Source organism: Pseudophryne corroboree, unplaced genomic scaffold (genome assembly GCF_028390025.1).
Source record: "Pseudophryne corroboree isolate aPseCor3 unplaced genomic scaffold, aPseCor3.hap2 scaffold_471, whole genome shotgun sequence".
In the NCBI taxonomy this organism is placed as follows: domain Eukaryota; kingdom Metazoa; phylum Chordata; class Amphibia; order Anura; family Myobatrachidae; genus Pseudophryne; species Pseudophryne corroboree.
Genome location: NW_026970083.1, coordinates 106,846 through 128,482, shown reverse-complemented (window position 1 = coordinate 128,482; position 21,637 = coordinate 106,846). Strand labels below are relative to the sequence as shown.

Genomic DNA, 21,637 nt, shown 5'->3' with positions numbered 1-21,637 from the left:
GCCACTGCATCCTTGCTGCTTTCTCATGTGGAAGTCTGTTTAATGTGAAAACAAGGTGATATCTAATTAGCACACAGGTAAGGAATTAAGAAAATGTTTATTTAAGGGTGAAGATGTTTCTCACAAAATCGTTGCCCCAATGCATCATTTAAATTCAAGCTGGAAAGATGATTTTAATATATCATTTGTACATTTTGTATTGCTCTTCTGGTGACAATGTAGTTTGTTTTTGTCAATTACCATTTTAATAATCGGGTAAAGAAAATTAATTGGATTTTTGAAAGAAAACAATACTGTCAATATACTATTAAAACAAATTAAAATGGTAAAAGTTATTGTACTTTAAGTAAAAATAAAAGAGCAAAAATATCAATCCCAGTTTTAGATTACTTTAATTAACAAAAAAAATGCATATAGCAGAGGATAGTTTCAATCTGCCTACCTCTGGGTTATGGACCCAGCATGCTTCCATTACAGTACTCTGCTGCACATGTAAGTGCAAGAGATCCTGAAGCACTCACTCATCATGGGAAAGTACCAATGTGTTTCTTCATTGGTTGATGGAAGAAACATCTTACAAAAACTCTCCACATTATTGACTTTTTAAAATGTTTCTAGGAATCGTTCTAGATGAATGCTTATTAGCCTTTGTCAGTATGGACTTTTGCAAAGTGTTGCTGTGGCGCAATCAGTTACTGTGTAAGGCTATTAACCAAAAGGTTGGTGGTTCAATCCCACCCAGGGATGTAATTGACCTTGTTATCAGATTTTGGTGATCTTTATGTAGACAAGTCAAAATTTCAAACCCCCTCTTATGGTGTAGGGTACCTGGCCTTCTCTGATGTAATCAGAGTTAGATTTGATTCAGTGATTTTATAAAAACAGCTAGGAAGCACAATTTAGCAGTGGGTTGCTGAGAAAAAGAAATATGCTGGCAAAAAAATCCAATTGAGTGATTAAACAGCTCTTCATTTTCTGGCTTTATTTTTATGCTAACAAATTTGTTCTCTGAAAAGTGTCCACAAAGCCAAGTTTCTGATTAACACCTTTGTAGGGATGGTTTTTCACCTATTACTAAATTAAACTTGCTTCATTGGAAAGGCAGCAAGATGCATCCTCATTTGAATATCTACTGAAATAATACAGGTTGACACCAGGAAACATTAACGCCACTGCATCCTTGCTGCTTTCTCATGTGGAAGTCTGTTTAATGTGAAAACAAGGTGATATCTAATTAGCACACAGGTAAGGAATTAAGAAAATCTTTATTTAAGGGTGAAGATGTTTCTCACAAAATCGTTGCCCCAATGCATCATTGAAATTCAAGCTGGAAAGATGATTTTAATATATCACTTGTACATTTTGTATTGCTCTTCTGGTGACAATGTAGTTTGTTTTTGTCAATTACCATTTTAATAATCGGGTAAAGAAAATTAAGTGGATTTTTGAAAGAAAACAATACTGTCAATATACTATTAAAACAAATGAAAATGGTAAAAGTTATTGTACTTTAAGTAAAAATAAAAGAGCAAAAATATCAATCCCAGTTTTGGATTACTTTAATTAACAAAAAAAAACGCATATAGCAGAGGATAGTTTCAATCTGCCTACCTCTGGGCTATGGACCCAGCATGCTTCCATTACAGTACTCTGCTGCACATGTAATTGCAAGAGATCCTGAAGTACTCACTCATCATGGGAAAGTACCAATGTGTTTCTTCTTTGGTTGATGGAAGAAACATCTTACAAAAACTCTCCAGATTATTGACTATTTAAAGTTTTTCTAGGAAACGTTCTAGATGAATGCTTATTAGCCTTTGTCAGTATGTACTTTTGCAAAGTGTCGCTGTGGCGCAATCAGTTAGTGTGTACGGCTATTAACCAAAAGGTTGGTGGTTCAATCCCACCCAGGGATGTAATTGACCTTGTTATCAGATTTTGGTGATCTTTAAGTAGACAAGTCAAAATTTCAAAAACCCCTGTTATGGTGTAGGGTACCTGGCCTTCTCTGATGTAATCAGAGTTAGATTTGATTCAGTGATTTTATAAAAACAGCTAGGAAGCACAATTTAGCAGCGGTTTGCAGAGAAAAAGAAATATGCTGGCAAAAAAATCCAATTGAGTGATTAAACAGCTCTTCATTTTCTGGCTTTATTTTTATGCTAACAAATTTGTTCTCTGAAAAGTGTCCACAAAGCCAAGTATCTGATTAACATCTTTGTAGGGATGGTTTTTCACCTATTGCTAAATTAAACTTGCTTTATTGGAAAGGCAGCAAGATGCATCCTCATTTCAATATCTACGGAAATAATACAGGTTGACACCAGGAAACATTAACGCCACTGCATCCTTGCTGCTTTCTCATGTGGAAGTCTGTTTAATGTGAAAACAAGGTGATATCTAATTAGCACACAGGTAAGGAATTAAGAAAATCTTTATTTAAGGGTGAAGATGTTTCTCACAAAATCGTTGCCCCAATGCATCATTGAAATTCAAGCTGGAAAGATGATTTTAATATATCACTTGTACATTTTGTATTGCTCTTCTGGTGACAATGTAGTTTGTTTTTGTCAATTACCATTTTAATAATAGGGTAAAGAAAATTAAGTGGATTTTTGAAAGAAAACAATACTGTCAATATACTATTAAAACAAATTAAAATGGTAAAAGTTATTGTACTTTAAGTAAAAATAAAAGAGCAAAAATATCAATCCCAGTTTTGGATTACTTTAATTAACAAAAAAAAAAATGCATATAGCAGAGGATAGTTTCAATCTGCCTACCTCTGGGTTAAGGGGCCCAGCATGCTTCCATTGCAGTACTCTGCTGCACATGTAAGTGCAAGAGATTCTGAAGCACTCACTCATCATGGGAAAGTACCAATGTGTTTCTTCATTGGTTGATGGAAGAAACATCTTACAAAAACTCTCCAGATTATTGACTTTTTAAAGTTTTCTAGGAAACGTTCTAGATGAATGCTTATTAGCCTTTGTCAGTATGGACTTTTGCAAAGTGTCTCTGTGGTGCAATCGGTTAGTGTGTTTGGTTATTAACCAAAGGGTTGGTGGTTCAATCCCACCCAGGGATGTTATTGACCTTGTCATCAGATTTTGGTGATCTTTAAGTAGACAAGTCAAAATTTCAAACCCCCTCTTATGGTGTAGGGTACCTGGCCTACTCTGATGTAATCAGAGTTAGATTTGATTAAGTGATTTTATCAAAAAACAGCTAGGAAGCACAATTTAGCAGTGGTTTGCAGAGAAAATGAAATATGCTGGCAGAAAAATCCAATTGAGTGATTAAACAGCTCTTCATTTTCTGGCTTTATTTTTATGCTAACTAATTTATTCTCTGAAAAGTGTCCACAAAGCCAAGTATCGGATTAACATCTTTGTAGGGATGGTTTTTCACCTATTACTAAATTAAACTTGCTTCATTGGAAAGGCAGCAAGATGCATCCTCATTTCAATATCTACTGAAATAATACAGGTTGACACCAGGAAACATTAACGCCACTGCATCCTTGCTGCTTTCTCATGTGGAAGTCTGTTTAATGTGAAAACAAGGTGATATCTAATTAGCACACAGGTAAGGAATTAAGAAAATCTTTATTTAAGGGTAAGATGTTTCTCACAAAATCGTTGCCCCAATGCATCATTGAAATTCAAGCTGGAAAGATGATTTTAATATATCACTTGTACATTTTGTATTGCTCTTCTGGTGACAATGTAGTTTGTTTTTGTCAATTACCATTTTAATAATCGGGTAAAGAAAATTAAGTGGATTTTTGAAAGAAAACAATACTGTCTATCTACTATTAAAACAAATTAAAAAGGTAAAAGTTATTGTACTTTAAGTAAAATAAAAAGAGCAAAAATATCAATCCCAGTTTTGGATTACTTTAATTAACAAAAAAAAAATGCATATAGCAGAGGATAATTTCAATCTGCCTACCTCTGGGTTATGGACCCAGCATGCTTCCATTACAGTACTCTGCTGCACATGTACAGTAAGTGCAAGAGATCCTGAAGCACTCACTCATCATGGGAAAGTACCAATGTGTTTCTTCATTGGTTGATGGAAGAAACATCTTACAAAAACTCTCCAGATTATTGACTATTTAAAGTTTTTCTAGGAAACGTTCTAGATGAATGCTTATTAGCCTTTGTCAGTATGTACTTTCACAAAGTGTCGCTGTAGCGCAATCAGTTAGTGTGTACGGCTATTAACCAAAAAGTTGGTGGTTCAATCCCACCCAGGGACGTAATTGACCTTGTGATCAGATTTTGGTGATATTTAAGTAGACAAGTCAAAATTTCAAACCCTCTCTTATAGTGTAGGGTACCTGGCCTACTCTGATGTAATCAGTTAGATTTGATTAAGTGATTTTATAAAAAAAACAGCTAGGAAGCACAATTTAGCAGTGGGTTGCAGAGAAAAAGAAATATGCTGGCAGAAAAATCCAATTGAGTGATTAAACAGCTCTTCATTTTCTGGCTTTATTTTTATGCTAACAAATTTGTTCTCTGAAAAGAGTCCACAAAGCCAAGTATCTGATTAACACCTTTGTAGGGATGGTTTTTCACCTATTACTAAATTAAACATGCTTCATTGGAAAGGCAGCAAGATGCATCCTCATTTCAATATCTACTGAAATAATACAGGTTGACACCAGGAAACATTAACGCCACTGCATCCTTGCTGCTTTCTCATGTGGAAGTCTGTTTAATGTGAAAACAAGGTGATATCTAATTAGCACACAGGTAAGGAATTAAGAAAATCTTTATTTAAGGGTGAAGAGGTTTCTCACAAAATCGTTGCCCCAATGCATCATTGAAATTCAAGCTGGAAAGATGATTTTAATATATCACTTGTACATTTTGTATTGCTCTTCTGGTGACAATGTAGTTTGTTTTTGTCAATTACCATTTGAATAATAGGGTAAAGAAAATTAAGTGGATTTTTGAAAGAAAACAATACTGTCAATATACTATTAAAACAAATTAAAATAATAAAAGTTATTGTACTTTAAGTAAAAATAAAAGAGCAAAAATATCAATCCCAGTTTTGGATTACTTTAATTAACAAAAAAAAAATGCATATAGCAGAGGATAGTTTCAATCTGCCTACCTCTGGGTTATGGGCCCAGCATGCTTCCATTGCAGTACTCTGCTGCACATGTAAGTGCAAGAGATCCTGAAGCACTCACTCATCATGGGAAAGTACCAATGTGTTTCTTCATTGGTTGATGGAAGAAACATCTTACAAAAACTCTCCAGATTATTGACTTTTTAAAGTTTTTCTAGGAAACGTTCTAGATGAATGCTTATTAGCCTTTGTCAGTATATGCTTTTGCAATGTGTCTCTGTGGCGCAATCAGTTAGCGTGTTCGGTTATTAACCAAAAGGTTGGTGGTTCAATCCTACCCAGGGACGTAATTTACCTTGTTATCAGATTTTGGTGATCTTTAAGTAGACAAGTCAAAATTTCAAACCCCCTCTTATGGTGTAGGGTACCTGGCCTTCTCTGATGTAATCAGAGTTAGATTTGATTAAGTGATTTTATAAAAGAACAGCTAGGAAGCACAACTTAGCAGTGGGTTGCAGAGAAAAAGAAATACGCTTGCAGAAAAATCCAATTGAGTGATTAAACAGCTCTTCATTTTCTGGCTTTATTTTTATGTTAACAAATTTGTTCTCTGAAAAGTGTCCACAAAGCCAAGTATCTGATTAACACCTTTGTAGGGATGGTTTTTCACCTATTACTAAATTAAACTTGCTTCATTGGAAAGGCAGCAAGTGATGTCATCCAAGCAGTGGGTCAAAGTTGGCTTCATCCCTCGTCTGCTTATGAAAAGAGAAAAGGGATATGCAGGGCATGGCGGCCTTTTGCGACGCTTGGATGACCCCTAGTTCGCAATAAACACCCCCACCCTCCTTCGGTGTGGGGCTCATGTTGGCCATGCCCCAGCCCCTAAAGCATTCAAGCTGATTTCTTGCAGCAGCTGGGTACTGTAACAGCTCCAGAGCTGCTCTGTAAGGCAAGTAAAAGGGTGTGGGCCCTGCAGCACTACCTGTAGTTTGCATTGTGCATTGGAAGGCACAAAGTAAGCAGACGGGAGGAGAAGTCAGGATAGTGCACAAGGTTATAGAAGGGATGGGCTCAAGAAAAGAGAAGTGGAAACAGACAGCATACTAGGCTGGAGAGAGACCTGAGACAAAGAGATCTGAATTATACGAGAGCCGTCCAGGGGAAACACAAATTATGCAGTCAAGTTTCCCACATTTGGGGAAATCGCAAGGGGCAGCACACCCAGAGTGCAATGGGTGAGCCTTGCCCTGGGAGAAGCACCTTCATGATCATAGTATCTCACCTGGCAGGTTAGTAGGAGTTGGGCTAGAGCTGGGGAGGGTCGCTGCTCGGGCACTACCTTTCAAGTGAAGGAGATCCAACTGAGGCAGCACAAGGGAACTCTCAAAAGAAGAACAAGGCTAGAGGAAGATCTGAGACAAAGAAATCTGACTTTTACCAGAGCTGACCAGAGGAAAGCACAAACACAGTCCACCACTACCACAAATAATGCAGTCGAGTTTCCCACATTTGGGGAAATCACAGGGGTCAGCATACCCAGAATGCAATGAATGAACCTCACCCTGGGAGAACAATCTTCATGACAATAGTATCTCCTATGCAAAATAAGTATGATTTGGGATAGATGATACTGGATGTGTACACAACCGCCCACACACCAACCTTGTGTGGACAGAAGTATACACTCTCCGGCGCCAGTACCCGCTGGATCAAGGAGATTTTAGACAATGGCGGAGACTGCTGCTCCTGATACAGGGATAATTGCAATCCCTATATTGAACACAAAAACACAAAAACTACCCACACAGGTGTGACCCTCTGTAGGAAATCAGTAGCGCTGTCCCCACCATTTATCGGAGATAATCAATAAATAATTAAAAAATGGCTAATTACTATTAAATTTTAAAACATATAAATCATATTTTATTAACATATATTGCTGCAGCAAAATTGACATACATAAAAATGCATATTGTGTATAGTGGATGCCTTTAATGTAAATGCTCCACATACACAAATGTATATACTTAATTACGTTTATTCTCTGAGGCTTGGATTTTAATAAGCTGACTTCAAAATGTCCACATAGATTAATGATAGACCAATGAGCTCGGCATTTACGGACACTGCTTGCATGAGTATGTCCTTAATTAATTAATGTCCCGAAAAAGATGTGTGCACACATATATCACTTTGAATGGATAGTTACCATGGGCGATAAGTTTTTCATTCACCTCTTTAGAACAGTCTGTTTAGGACCGTCCCAATTGGAAAGACTCCCTCTGCTGGTGCTTGTCCATTTACTGCAGAATATCTGGAGACAATATCCACGGGAATCCGTCCACAGTGCTCCGGCTCCCTCTGCTGGTGGCTAACCGCAATTGCAGGTGGACTGGCTGTTTTGTCGTAGCCAGAAGCCGGTGATCGTGTAAAACAAGCAGGAGGTGATAGTCACTGCCAGTAGGTCCTTCGAAAACGCGTTTCTCCGCCTTCCCAGTGCGTTCAGCGGCTTCCTCAGTTCGAATGACCATCATCCCAATGAACACTTTATATAGCCCCACTTATTTGAAATTCCCGCGGCCATTCGCGCATGCGCACTCAAACGTGCGTTCCAAGCCTCAGTCTCATTACAAACTTTAAATAGACTCCAGCGGCCATTTTAGCTGGTTAAAACACACGATCCAAGCCTCATTATCACACCCGGAAGTTGCATCCATCGTTCTTATTAACAATATTAGAATCAAGCCTCGTTTTAAAACATAATTATCTACAACTTCATATTCAATTATACTGAACTCTAATGCAATTTGCTCAACAAGATTACGTCACTTAGTTTAATCATAATTAATTTATCATGATTACAAGTAATCCATGTCTTATTTGACAACATCAGTACAAATATGACCGTATTTAAGAACAATATTAATACTAGTCAACACATCCTATTTTATTAGCACAGGTGATAAATATATTAAATATACTGCTCAACAGTATCATTACTCGGAAATAAAAGGGGACTAATTTTGATTATAATTTGTACTTTATAATTTATAATTTAGATCCCCACACGCCATCTTGTGGTTCAAATACATAATTACACCCCTTCGTATTGTTATACATAATCCTGTTATCTCCATCTCCTTAATCCAGCATCATAAGGAACCATATCCTATCCCACCCCCCCATATATTATATGTCAAGAATGATATTTATAAAAATCAAATATTTATATTATAAATATTAAACATTTGAACTTAGATTTTATTTAACTCAACCGTATCATTCAGACCCTGCGGGATCAAGGTTTTTAGGCTAAAGATCCAGAAAGCCTCTTTCTTACATAACCTTTTATACCTATCACCTCCTCTACTGGTTACCGCCACTTGTTCAATTGCCATGATTTGTAGATTATCACTTTTCCCTCCATTGCATTCCAAAATATGGCGGTATAGGTAGGTGTTTCCTACTTTTTTATCTATCTGTCTTTTATGCTCCATGAACCTAACGTGAAGTGCCCGAGTGGTGCGCCCCACGTACTGTGCTCCACAACCACACTGTAAGACGTAGATAACATACATGGATCTACAATTCAGAAAACTTTTTATATTGAATTTCTCTCCCGATACAGATGAGACAAATTGTGTGGTTTTCTTTTTTGTGTGTTTGCATGTTGTACAGTTTAGTCTACCACACTTATGGAACCCTAATGGCGGTTTGGGTATCCATGTATCTATTTGTCCCCCTTGGGCATCTGGAGCCATGGATTTTTCCCCAGGTCTCCTAAAAAAACTTGGAGCTAGTGCGGACTTCAGACTATCTGACTTCCGAAATATTACCTGTTCACTAAGGACTACATTGGAGTTCAACATCTCATCCAACTTGAGAATAGAAAAGTTCTTCTTAATTATCCTCTTGATCTTGTATGCACTAGTATTATACTTAGTTACAAACATTGTTGTCCTATCCGTCATTTTGTTATTTTTCTTTCTAGTATTTTTGCTGGTGGTATCCAATAAATGGTCTCTTTCCATATTTTCCACCTCCTTCCAAGCCTGGTCAAGAACAGATATTGGATACCCCTGCGTAAGAAACGCCCCATAGAGAGATTCCATTTGTTCTCTTGCTCCTTCTTTGGTGGAACAATTCCTTTTTATCCGAAGGAACTGGCCCTTCGGTATATTATCCTTCCATCGTTGTAAATGACTACTTTTGTAATGTAAATATCGGTTTTGATCTACCTCCTTAACAAAAGTATTTGTTATAATGATGTCATTTTCGATCTTAAGTGCTATATCCAAAAAAGTGACCTGTGTGGGGTGGCAGTACCCCGTAAACTTCAAACCATAATTATTGCAATTCAAACTGGCAACAAATTCTTCTGCTGATTCAGTGCTCCCCTCCCAAATGAAAAATAAATCATCAATGAAACGGCCATAAAGAACCAGGCTCGCCCCGAGATCACTGGTCCACACATGTTGTTCCTCGAACCGCCCCATAAACAGGTTGGCGAAACTCGGAGCGAACCTGGTTCCCATGGCCGTCCCCCTAGTCTGTAAATAATATCGTTTATCAAAAATAAAATAATTATGTTCGAGTATAAATCTAATACTCTCCAAAATCAACCACCGCAATTCTTCCCCTATATTAGGGTCTCTTAACAGATAAAATGCCACTGCCTCAATCCCCAACTGGTGCTCAATGTTAGAATATAATGATTCTACATCACATGTGATAAAACAATAAGTTGACTGCCATTTAATATTTTTAATTAAATTTAAAAAATGTGTAGTGTCCTTAATGTGTGATTTTAATTTGACAACATAACCCTGTAAAAAACTGTCTATAAAAAAAGATAAATTGCTGGTCAATGAATCTACCCCCGCAATAATGGGTCTTCCCGGGGGGTTAATTAAAGTTTTATGTACTTTTGGAAGACAATAATACGTGGGAATTACCGGATTATCAGAAAACAAAAAACATTGAGTTTCTCTGGATATAGCACCTAAATCCACTGCCCTATTTAGCAAGATTTTTAATTCCTTTTGAAACTGTGCGGTGGGATTGTGGGTCAGTCTTGAATACAGGTGGACGTTGTTTAATTGTCTATTGGCCTCCGCCAAGTACATCACTGTATCCATTACCACAATCCCACCGCCTTTATCAGCTTGTTTAATAGTCAAGGAGGGATCCCCCCTCAAGATTTTAAGTGCTGATCGTTCCTTAGTACTCAAATTATCCTTTAACGATTGTTTCTCTGATTTTTGGCACATCTCCCTAAATTGTTCTAATGTTGACTTATAGAAGCTCTCAATATAGGGCCCTCTATAAGTCAGCGGGTAAAACTCAGACTTATTTTTAAATCTGTTTGTCCCATTACCATCAAATATTTTAGTATAGTCCTCCTTATTCGACTCATTCGTTGATTCATCTGCCAAGGATTCTAATATATCAACCATTAATTGGTCATCCTGATCCAATATAATGGGATTACCTTCAATACCTTTTTTCTTCATATTTTTCATCGCGAAATATCGCTTTCTACTTAGCGTTCTGATATATCTATTAAGATCAACGAATAGATCGAATAAGTTGGGTTTTTGGGCGGGAGCAAAGTTTAAGCCCTTTTCAAGCAATCTCAGTTGATCTGGACCCAACTTTTTTGAGGACAAATTAAAAACCCCTTTTCCCTTCACTTTAATTTCATGTTTTTTACTTGACCTACTCTTTTTTCCTCTCTTTCCTCTGGCTCTTGTTCTCTTTGCCTTTTTCCGGACCACCCTGTTCCTTCGTACTTTCTTTGTGGACGGTTTTGGAATCTGTGGCTGTCCTCCAAAAAATTATTTGTGCCACCATGGGTGTTCGACTGTTGCCTATTCTTCCCTCCCATATCTACCCAATCATCCCTTCCAGAGTCTCTTCTACTCCACTTGGAATATGGGGCTGGGGATTTGACACTATTTTGTTGGAATAAATTATCATGCCTATTCCTATAGGTATTTGGTTCCCAATTCCCCTCATCCTGATTCCTAAAACTCCTGGAATCTCTCCGATCAATTGGGGTTCTTGGTCCCCTGTAATGACCTAATCTATGTTCAAGATTTTGTCTGGGTCCTAATTCCCTTTTAGAGGGTTTTTGGTCATAGATGTTGTCCCTCCTTCTATTGTAAGTGTGAACCTCTCCCTTTTGATAGTCTAATTTATCCCGATTTAGTTTGTTGTTTTTTCTGAAGACTAAGGTTTTTTCAAAATCCTCCACCTTACGATTTACTCTCAGATCTCTTTCATTGAATCCTTCGTCTTCAGAAAAAGATTTCAACAAATCCTGGGTCTTTTCAATTTCCTTCTGTATCACACTAACTTTGTCTTCCCTAAATCTGACAAGCAATTTCATAAGGTTTATGGAACAATTATCTAGTAATTTATTCCATTCCTCTGAAAACTGCTTGTCCTCTTTAAACGTAGAGGTCTTTAAAATCCTCAATCCCCTGGGTATCAAACCTTGATCTAAATATTTCTGTAAGGACACCTGGTCCCACCAGTGCCTTGTTTCCTCTATACATAGATTTTCTAGTCTATTGAATAAACCATGCATATCCTCCAAATTCTCATCCCTCTCCATAATTTGTATATCTTCCCCCCCTCTTAAATACACATTGCGTCTTTCCAATCGTTCAGCTATGCACTTAAGCGCTGCCATATCAATGGTTCCCCAAGTTACCTGCTGCCCGAGATGCAATTACCTAAGACAATCAAATCAAAGAATAAATGATACTGGATGTGTACACAACCGCCCACACACCAACCTTGTGTGGACAGAAGTATACACTCTCCGGCGCCAGTACCCGCTGGATCAAGGAGATTTTAGACAATGGCGGAGACTGCTGCTCCTGATACAGGGATAATTGCAATCCCTATATTGAACAAAAAAACACAAAAACTACCCACACAGGTGTGACCCTCTGTAGGAAATCAGTAGCGCTGTCCCCACCATTTATCGGAGATAATCAATAAATAATTAAAAAATGGCTAATTACTATTAAATTTTAAAACATATAAATCATATTTTATTAACATATATTGCTGCAGCAAAATTGACATACATAAAAATGCATATTGTGTATAGTGGATGCCTTTAATGTAAATGCTCCACATACACAAATGTATATACTTAATTACGTTTATTCTCTGAGGCTTGGATTTTAATAAGCTGACTTCAAAATGTCCACATAGATTAATGATAGACCAATGAGCTCGGCATTTACGGACACTGCTTGCATGAGTATGTCCTTAATTAATTAATGTCCCGAAAAAGATGTGTGCACACATATATCACTTTGAATGGATAGTTACCATGGGCGATAAGTTTTTCATTCACCTCTTTAGAACAGTCTGTTTAGGACCGTCCCAATTGGAAAGACTCCCTCTGCTGGTGCTTGTCCATTTACTGCAGAATATCTGGAGACAATATCCACGGGAATCCGTCCACAGTGCTCCGGCTCCCTCTGCTGGTGGCTAACCGCAATTGCAGGTGGACTGGCTGTTTTGTCGTAGCCAGAAGCCGGTGATCGTGTAAAACAAGCAGGAGGTGATAGTCACTGCCAGTAGGTCCTTCGAAAACACGTTTCTCCGCCTTCCCAGTGCGTTCAGCGGCTTCCTCAGTTCGAATGACCATCATCCCAATGAACACTTTATATAGCCCCACTTATTTGAAATTCCCGCGGCCATTCGCGCATGCGCACTCAAACGTGCGTTCCAAGCCTCAGTCTCATTACAAACTTTAAATAGACTCCAGCGGCCATTTTAGCTGGTTAAAACACACGATCCAAGCCTCATTATCACACCCGGAAGTTGCATCCATCGTTCTTATTAACAATATCAGAATCAAGCCTCGTTTTAAAACATAATTATCTACAACTTCATATTCAATTATACTGAACTCTAATGCAATTTGCTCAACAAGATTACGTCACTTAGTTTAATCATAATTAATTTATCATGATTACAAGTAATCCATGTCTTATTTGACAACATCAGTACAAATATGACCGTATTTAAGAACAATATTAATACTAGTCAACACATCCTATTTTATTAGCACAGGTGATAAATATATTAAATATACTGCTCAACAGTATCATTACTCGGAAATAAAAGGGGACTAATTTTGATTATAATTTGTACTTTATAATTTATAATTTAGATCCCCACACGCCATCTTGTGGTTCAAATACATAATTACACCCCTTCGTATTGTTATACATAATCCTGTTATCTCCATCTCCTTAATCCAGCATCATAAGGAACCATATCCTATCCCACCCCCCCATATATTATATGTCAAGAATGATATTTATAAAAATCAAATATTTATATTATAAATATTAAACATTTGAACTTAGATTTTATTTAACTCAACCGTATCATTCAGACCCTGCGGGATCAAGGTTTTTAGGCTAAAGATCCAGAAAGCCTCTTTCTTACATAACCTTTTATACCTATCACCTCCTCTACTGGTTACCGCCACTTGTTCAATTGCCATGATTTGTAGATTATCACTTTTCCCTCCATTGCATTCCAAAATATGGCGGTATAGGTAGGTGTTTCCTACTTTTTTATCTATCTGTCTTTTATGCTCCATGAACCTAACGTGAAGTGCCCGAGTGGTGCGCCCCACGTACTGTGCTCCACAACCACACTGTAAGACGTAGATAACATACATGGATCTACAATTCAGAAAACTTTTTATATTGAATTTCTCTCCCGATACAGATGAGACAAATTGTGTGGTTTTCTTTTTTGTGTGTTTGCATGTTGTACAGTTTAGTCTACCACACTTATGGAACCCTAATGGCGGTTTGGGTATCCATGTATCTATTTGTCCCCCTTGGGCATCTGGAGCCATGGATTTTTCCCCAGGTCTCCTAAAAAAACTTGGAGCTAGTGCGGACTTCAGACTATCTGACTTCCGAAATATTACCTGTTCACTAAGGACTACATTGGAGTTCAACATCTCATCCAACTTGAGAATAGAAAAGTTCTTCTTAATTATCCTCTTGATCTTGTATGCACTAGTATTATACTTAGTTACAAACATTGTTGTCCTATCCGTCATTTTGTTATTTTTCTTTCTAGTATTTTTGCTGGTGGTATCCAATAAATGGTCTCTTTCCATATTTTCCACCTCCTTCCAAGCCTGGTCAAGAACAGATATTGGATACCCCTGCGTAAGAAACGCCCCATAGAGAGATTCCATTTGTTCTCTTGCTCCTTCTTTGGTGGAACAATTCCTTTTTATCCGAAGGAACTGGCCCTTCGGTATATTATCCTTCCATCGTTGTAAATGACTACTTTTGTAATGTAAATATCGGTTTTGATCTACCTCCTTAACAAAAGTATTTGTTATAATGATGTCATTTTCGATCTTAATGTAATTATGTATTTGAACCACAAGATGGCGTGTGGGGATCTAAATTATAAATTATAAAGTACAAATTATAATCAAAATTAGTCCCCTTTTATTTCCGAGTAATGATACTGTTGAGCAGTATATTTAATATATTTATCACCTGTGCTAATAAAATAGGATGTGTTGACTAGTATTAATATTGTTCTTAAATACGGTCATATTTGTACTGATGTTGTCAAATAAGACATGGATTACTTGTAATCATGATAAATTAATTATGATTAAACTAAGTGACGTAATCTTGTTGAGCAAATTGCATTAGAGTTCAGTATAATTGAATATGAAGTTGTAGATAATTATGTTTTAAAACGAGGCTTGATTCTGATATTGTTAATAAGAACGATGGATGCAACTTCCGGGTGTGATAATGAGGCTTGGATCGTGTGTTTTAACCAGCTAAAATGGCCGCTGGAGTCTATTTAAAGTTTGTAATGAGACTGAGGCTTGGAACGCACGTTTGAGTGCGCATGCGCGAATGGCCGCGGGAATTTCAAATAAGTGGGGCTATATAAAGTGTTCATTGGGATGATGGTCATTCGAACTGAGGAAGCCGCTGAACGCACTGGGAAGGCGGAGAAACGCGTTTTCGAAGGACCTACTGGCAGTGACTATCACCTCCTGCTTGTTTTACACGATCACCGGCTTCTGGCTACGACAAAACAGCCAGTCCACCTGCAATTGCGGTTAGCCACCAGCAGAGGGAGCCGGAGCACTGTGGACGGATTCCCGTGGATATTGTCTCCAGATATTCTGCAGTAAATGGACAAGCACCAGCAGAGGGAGTCTTTCCAATTGGGACGGTCCTAAACAGACTGTTCTAAAGAGGTGAATGAAAAACTTATCGCCCATGGTAACTATCCATTCAAAGTGATATATGTGTGCACACATCTTTTTCGGGACATTAATTAATTAAGGACATACTCATGCAAGCAGTGTCCGTAAATGCCGAGCTCATTGGTCTATCATTAATCTATGTGGACATTTTGAAGTCAGCTTATTAAAATCCAAGCCTCAGAGAATAAACGTAATTAAGTATATACATTTGTGTATGTGGAGCATTTACATTAAAGGCATCCACTATACACAATATGCATTTTTATGTATGTCAATTTTGCTGCAGCAATATATGTTAATAAAATATGATTTATATGTTTTAAAATTTAATAGTAATTAGCCATTTTTTAATTATTTATTGATTATCTCCGATAAATGGTGGGGACAGCGCTACTGATTTCCTACAGAGGGTCACACCTGTGTGGGTAGTTTTTGTGTTTTTTTGATTTGGGATAGGGCTGGGGAGGGCCGCTGCTCAGGCACATCTCTGTCAAGTAAAGGAGATTCAACTGAGGCAGCACAAGGGAACTCTCATCTGGGGACAACAACTGCAGGGAGAACACATATTTTCAGATGAACATGGGGTGGCAGAAGGCTGCCTAATACTGAAGCACCCCCAAACAACAAACCAAATGCAACAACTAGTGCAAGCATTCCTGGGGGATGGCCTGCAGCAGATGGATTTGAATATGGTGATGTCATCCAAGCAGTGGGTCAAAGTTGGCTTCAACCCTCGTCTGCATATGAAAAGAGAAAAGGAGCGTGCAGGGCATGGAGGCCTTTTGTGGTGCTTGGATGACCCCTAGTTCGCATTAAGCACCCCCACCCTCCTTCGGTGTGGGGCTCATGTTGGCCATTCCCCAGCCCCTGAAGCATTCAAGCTGATTTCTTGCAGCAGCTGGGCACTGTAACAGCTCCAGAGCTGCTCTGTAAAGCAAGTAAAAGGGTGTGGGCCCTGCAGCACTACCCGTAGTTTGCATTGTGCATTGGGAGGCATAAAGTAAGCAGACGGGAGGAGAAGTCAGGATAGTGCACAAGGGTATAGAAGGGAGGGGCTCAAGAAAAAAGAAGTAGAACCAGACAGCAAACTAGGCTGGAGAGAGACCTGAGACAAAGAGATCTGAATTACATGAGAGCCGACCAGGGAAAACTCAAATTATGCAGTCAAGTTTCCCACATTTGGGGAAATCGCAGGGGCAGCACACCCAGAGTGCAATGGGTGAGCCTTGCCCTGGGAGAAGCAACTTCATGATCATAGTATCTCACCTGGCAACTAAGTAGGAGTTGGGCTAGAGCTGGGGAGGGTCGCTGCTCGGGCACCCCCCTGTCAAGTGAAGGAGATCCAACTGAGGCAGCACAAGGGAACTCTCGAAAGAAGAACAAGGCTAGAGGAAGATCTGAGACAAAGAAATCTGACTTTTACCAGAGCTGACCAGAGGAAAGCACAAACACAGTCCCCCACTACCACAAATAATGCAGTCGAGTTTCCCACATTTGGGGAAATCACAGGGGTCAGCATACCCAGAATGCAATGAATGAACCTAACCCTGGGAGAACAATCTTCATGACCATGGTATCTCCTATGCAAAATAAGTATGATTTGGGATAGGGCTGGGGAGGGCCGTTGCTCAGGCACATCTCTGTCAAGTAAGTTGCATTTGATTTGTTGTTTGGGGGTGCTTCAGTATTAGGCAGCCTTCTGCCCTACCATGTTCATCTGAAAATATGTGTTCTCCCTGCAGTTGTTGTCCCCAGATGAGAGTTCCCTTGTGCTGCCTCAGTTGAATCTCCTTTTGGAGAAGACCTCAATAAGATTGTAGCTGATCTGGCTACTGCTAAAACAGCTTGCCTACCTAGTATGACTCCTACCACGCAGAAGGCTAAAAGTACTTTTCTTGGCCCTTTCATCCTCCAGGTAAAGCGTACCCAAGGTCAGGCATACCCAAAGCAAGCTCATGTTTCCAGACCTGCCAAGCCCAGACTGAAGCAATCCTGGGCTGCCCATCAGCCTGCTTCCAAAACGGACAAGCCTGCCGCATGACGGTGCAGGCCTCCCTCTGGGGGATCCCAGGGTGGGGGGCCCGACTTCTAGGTTTGGCAAAGAAAGGTATAATTCTAAGCTAGAGAATTCTGTTTGGAGCTCACCTTGTACTTTGTGAAGAAATAATCAGCATTGTGGCTGAGCAGATACATGTAGTGTGTGGCTGCAAACTGCATGGATCTGCTGCGTTGTAATGCTGATTCTTTTTTTTTGCAAAGTACCAATAGCTTCATATAATGTTCACAATTTTTATGCAGGATCAAATAGCTCAATAGGTAGGGTGTTTGATTAGAATTCAACAGGTTATAGGTTTGAATCCTGGGTATGGTAGTTTGAGATGTGTTATTTAATAAAGTATGTTGTTCTGACTGCCGGCATCCTATCACCTGGGATATCATACTAAATAAATGGAGTTGATCAAATTTATTTTTTTTTAACTAGGGACAATTTCCAGATACTTCTCTTTATAACTGAGATTGCCCCCTGGAACTTCACATCAGTTGACAACTATGCATGAGTGGGCAGTGCTTGCCCTGGATCTGTCCACCCATTTATGTGCCGCCATAAAATAAAGCATGACTAACAGTTATCCTGGGCGTACACTACACAATTATCTGTCAGGCTATCTATCCAGTCTGGATGGATGGAATGAAAATCTGGTAATGTATAGGAGCAAATGTCAATTAACCATTTGCTCCCAAACACTAGAAAAGTGGTCAAAAATGGTCATTACACAAATTGGTTAAACCCAAAATTTAACCAATTTGTTTAGGGGACCATTTTTGTCCATTTTTTAGTGTTTGAGAGTAAATCGTTGATGGTCATTTGCTCACATAGATAACCGGATTTCTATTCCAACCAGCCAGTGTTGGAGAGATGGTCTGCCAGATTACATAATGCATACCAGAGCCATAACTAGACTTTTTGGTGCCCTGTGACAGAGAATTATATGCCCTCCCCCCCATTTTTGCAATATGGACAAAAGGCGCATGCCTTGTGGGGAAGGGGCATAACAAGATTGATCTCAGAGAAAGCACATGAGATATGAAGATATATCTAGTATACTTGACACTCAATGGTTTGTGGTATTGCAGGGGTGCCCTCCTTAAATGCATATACAGTCACACATGGCATGTTTGTGTAAATGGCATATCAGCAGTCAGCACTAACTGGTGACATGCCATTTGTACAAGTAAGCCATGTGTGACTAATATATAAACATACTTTATTAAATAACACCTCAAACTATCATACCCAGGATTCAAACCTATAACCTGTTAAATTCTAATCAAACACCCTACCCATTGAGCTACTTGATCCTGCATCTATTCTAACCTCCAAAAACAGATTCAGTTGCATTTTCCAGCGTGTTTTGTTTGCGCCTTTGCAAATGTCTTACATCGACAAACTTATTTAGTACTATTTTGCAAATAGGGTTACATTGTCGCAACATTGTGTTCCCTAATTGCTTGATTTTTTAAATGCAAAAATTGATAAAGACACCTGATAATTGCTCTGTGGAGTCTTCTTTTGTGTCTACTTCTTATCTACATTTAATTCCCTACCTATAATCAAGGCATTTTTAAATGCTGGGTGCTGCCAGGACGTGAGGCCTACCTAGTCTTTAGATCTGAATTTGAATGTACTTGTGAACTAACTTAATTTCCTACTTCTAAACTCATTCCTAAATTCACTACTTACATTAATCCTGTAGTTGGGCATTTTGAGCCTTCAATTGTGGGCATTGTTTTGTGTCCAGACCAGCAGCTGGTGGTGTGCATTTGCTGGAAAGGCATCGAAGACCTCCGATATGCTGCATCTCCTGATGTGTGTCTGCCTCAAGTGGCAGTCAGCAAATGCATGCTAGACACCCCAGCATGCCCTGCCTCAGTTTTAGCATACCTTAATAGCAAAACTGTGGCAGGGCATGCTGGGATGTGTAGTTTCACAGCAGCTGGAGGGCCACAGGATGAAGACCCATGTGCTAGAACCAAACCGCAGGTACATTGAATGCTAGCAAGCTGAACGTTTAAATCCTTTTTGTTCCGCAGCATTCCAATGTGGAAGATTCCATGGAACCAGAGATTATTCCATTGAGAAGGACATGCTGCCTGGATGACTGCACTGTGCAAATTAAATCACGGAGCCAGTTGGCTTGTGGGTGGCTCTGGTTACTGGGTGGTTAGGTGGGCGGTGTGTCGGAGGTGGAGCACATGCAAATGAATGTGTATCATCCAGCTAGTGAGAGAGAAAACTCATGCAGGAGTGTGCCTGCTTGTCAGTGAGTTATGCACCTTGCCAGACGTCAAATCTACATGGAGCAACTGGAGGGGACAAGAGCAGGTTTGGAAAATATAGACAGAAGAGCATATATGCTGGCGCATTCTCCATGATTGTGTCAGCTTATGTTTTGGTGCACTGCACTTTCCTCCACTAAGTTTTAGCCATTTTGTTTAAACGCAAGTGTAGTTGCTTCTCGCTCTTTTGGCTGTGATATTGTATTGTGGTTGAAGAGTCTGCTGGAGGGATTGTTTTCTTCATTGGCGAGAGACTGAAGATATTCCAGGATGGAAGGCTTGGGAACACTATCCGTTTTTCAGTTGTGGAAGAGTTGAAAGACCGGATTGGACTACATTCTATAGTAAAGGGTATCTTTGTATTTATTAATCCTCCCTTTATATGTGTCTGTCTTTCAATAAAGCTTTGGGCTTGTGATTCCGTCACCCTCTTACACTCCACACCCATAGCCTTATTAACTATTGTATTGTTTAAATGTATAGTGCAGTTCATGATTTATAGTGTAGGCTGACCTGTGCTGTAGTTCTTGAACTGTACTATACCGACAGCATTTGTATTGTGTTTTGGCTGTGCTGCAACACAGTACTTATGTGTGTAATGTTTATGTATGTTTTATGGCTTCTTTATGTCAATAAAGACTGCTTTTTCAATCCAATATCTGAAAACAATCAATGTTTATCTTTGATGGCAATAGAAGTGGTATGATATTTGCTGCTTTTGAAAGGCAATATCTGATATGTCCCCTATCTGGGAACCATATATTAAATGGCTTTTCAGAAAAGGGAGATGGGAGAAGAGCTTTCAGTACTTGTAGGACCGATGCACATTTCCTATTCTAGCCTCCAAACACAGATTCAGTTGCATTTTCCAGCGTGTTTTGGATGCGCCTTTGCAAATGTCTTACATCGACAAACTTATTTAGTACTATTTTGCAAATAGGGTTACATTGTTGCAACATTGTGTTCCCTAATTGCTTGATTTTTTAAATGCAACAATTGATAAAAACACCTGATAACTGCTCTGCGGAGTCTTATTTTGTGTCTTCTTCTTATCTACATTTAATTCCGTACCTCTAATCAAGGCATTTTTAAATGCTGGCGGCTGCCAGGACGTGAGGCCTACCTAGACTTTAGATCTGAATTTGAATGTACTTGTGAACTAACTTAATTTCCTACTTCTAAATTCATTCCTAAATTCACTACTTACATGAATCCTGTAGTTGGGCATTTTGGGACTTCGATTGTGGGCATTGTTTTGTGTCCAGACCAGCAGCAGGTGGTGTGCATTTGTTGGAAAGGCATCGAAGACCTCCGATATGCTGCATCTCCTGATGTGTGTCTCCCTCAAGTGGCTGTCAGCAAATGCCTGCTAGACACCCCATTCCAAGCTGATTGTGACATCACGGAACATGCATCATAGAACAGGCATGCTAAAACATGGGTCTTCAACCTGCGACCCTCCAACTGCTGTGGAAATACACATCCCAGCATGCCCTGCCTTAGTTTTAGCATACCTTATAGCAAAACTGTGGCAGGGCATGCTGGGATGTGTAGTTTCACAGCAGCTGGAGGGCCACAGGATGAAGACCCATGTGCTAGAGCCAAGCCGCAGGTACATTGAATGCTAGCAAGCTGAATATTTAAATCCTTTTTGTTCCGCAGCATTCCAATGCGGAAGATTCCATGGAACCAGAGATCCTTCCATTGAGAAGGACATGCTGCCTGGATGACTACACTGTGCAAATTAAATCACGGAGCCAGTTGGTTTGTGGGTGGCTCTGGTGACTGGGTGGTTGGGTGGGTGGTGTGTCGGAGGTGGAGCACATGCAAATGATTGTGTATCATCCAGCTAGTGAGAGTGAAAACTCATGCAGGAGTGTGCCTGCTTGTCAGTGGGTTATGCACCTT

General features: G+C 39.3%; 4 non-coding genes across 4 annotated transcripts; all 4 read right to left on the bottom strand.

Moving 5' to 3' along the window:
• Positions 1 to 6,224: 6,224 nt before the first annotated feature.
• On the bottom strand, positions 6,225 to 6,388 carry LOC135027759 (U1 spliceosomal RNA). Its single transcript, XR_010224160.1, has one exon. It is a non-coding gene; the product is annotated as a U1 spliceosomal RNA (small nuclear RNA).
• Positions 6,389 to 6,539: 151 nt separating this feature from the next.
• On the bottom strand, positions 6,540 to 6,703 carry LOC135027691 (U1 spliceosomal RNA). Its single transcript, XR_010224095.1, has one exon. It is a non-coding gene; the product is annotated as a U1 spliceosomal RNA (small nuclear RNA).
• A 9,806-nt stretch (positions 6,704 to 16,509) lies between these two features.
• Positions 16,510 to 16,672, bottom strand: LOC135027857 (U1 spliceosomal RNA). Its single transcript, XR_010224245.1, has one exon. It is a non-coding gene; the product is annotated as a U1 spliceosomal RNA (small nuclear RNA).
• A 152-nt stretch (positions 16,673 to 16,824) lies between these two features.
• LOC135027938 (U1 spliceosomal RNA) lies at positions 16,825 to 16,988 on the bottom strand. Its single transcript, XR_010224318.1, has one exon. It is a non-coding gene; the product is annotated as a U1 spliceosomal RNA (small nuclear RNA).
• Between the last annotated feature and the right edge of the window lie 4,649 nt (positions 16,989 to 21,637).